Below are 1,482 nucleotides of genomic sequence, written 5' to 3'. Positions count from 1 at the left end.
CTCAGAAAGCTCTTTGACAACACTTTCCGAAGCGCTATCATCACAGTTTGTTTTATCGTGGCCTGTATATATTTTAAATTCATAGCAATAGCCTGAATCGGACTCACATAATTTATAAAATTTAACGCCAAACCTTGCCCTTTTTGATGGGTTAAATTGCTTATAAGATAGGCGCCCCTTGAATTTCATGAGCGATTCATCAATAGCAATGTCTTCTTTCATCATATACACTTCTTTAAATTTTTGGTTCAAAAAATTGATCACAGGTTTAATCTTGCTCAATTTATCTGTATTGGCAACCAGATTATTGTTTGAGAAATGCAAACACCTTGTAATTTGCAGATATCTTTTCAAAGGCATTGATTTTCTAAATATCGGCGTTTCGATAACAGCCCTCTTCGACCAATTCATTTGTATTCTTGGTTTTTTTACCTGTGCCATTATTATGGTCAATGCGAAATATCTTTTAATTTCGGTAGAATCTACAGGAAACCAAGTGTCGTCGATTTTTCGGGTTCTATGTGGATTCGCTCGTATTTGTTCTGCATACTGGTTAGTTTCGGTTACAATATTGTTCCAGAATATGTCATCAAATATTAGATTAAATATATCAAATTCTCTTCTACTTCCTCCTAATTGACATAAGGCTGCCTCTCTTATGTCAGGAGTCATCATATAGTCCCAGATTTTTGGACTATTTCTTATTTCTTTCCAAAGCCAGGACTCTGGTAGTTGATCGTCATCGGATGTATCATCAATAACTAATCGCCTACACTTTCTTTGAACACGACATATATCGTCACTACTGTCACTTTCGTTAGCAAAATTATTAGCACAATTCTCACTGCTTTCATCACGAAATCTTTTTCCTGAGAACATCTTGTGGGGTTGCTTCTCTAGAATTTATGAAAGTAAATTTCGATGTGCGATTTTTTCCAAGAATAACTTGAAACTGATCACGATACGAAGAGATAATAGGAATACATCACGAACTTGTCTGTGCTATTTACAAACCGCGACCGTCCTACCACGAGCGATGCCCGTAATATTTACGATTGGCTCGAACAGCGTATTACACAAATCGTGCGAATGGCTCGAAGGCTGCGCAAACTTGTTTACGTTTCCGGCCCAAAATTCTCGAACGTAAATCGTAGGTTAAGGGGTTAAGGGGGTGAAACACCCCTTTGAAGAAAATCGTTTTTTGTTCTTTCAAAGCGTATACCGTCAAAACTATAAGAGTTAGAAAAAAATGTTTTAAATAAAAGTTGAATGGCTCGGAGAGTAATTTATAACAGCAAAAAAAATTTTTTTTAAATTTTTTTAAATATTTTCTCCCACCACTTACCTATTTTTTTCAAAATTTTTAGTTTTTTTAATAAGTAAAATAAAGTTTATTTTATTACGAATTCAACGGTATATGATAAAGTTACGATACAACATTCCAATTTTCTAAAAATAATTAAAAATCTCTCTATACGCACG

General features: G+C 34.4%; 1 pseudogene; it reads right to left on the bottom strand.

The window, feature by feature from the left end:
- Nucleotides 1–231: 231 nt before the first annotated feature.
- LOC113004595 lies at nucleotides 232–756 on the bottom strand (annotated as a pseudogene).
- Nucleotides 757–1,482: the final 726 nt, after the last annotated feature.

Source organism: Solenopsis invicta, chromosome 3 (assembly GCF_016802725.1).
Source record: "Solenopsis invicta isolate M01_SB chromosome 3, UNIL_Sinv_3.0, whole genome shotgun sequence".
NCBI classification, from domain to species: Eukaryota; Metazoa; Arthropoda; class Insecta; order Hymenoptera; family Formicidae; genus Solenopsis; species Solenopsis invicta.
This window is presented reverse-complemented; position numbering and strand designations above follow the sequence as displayed.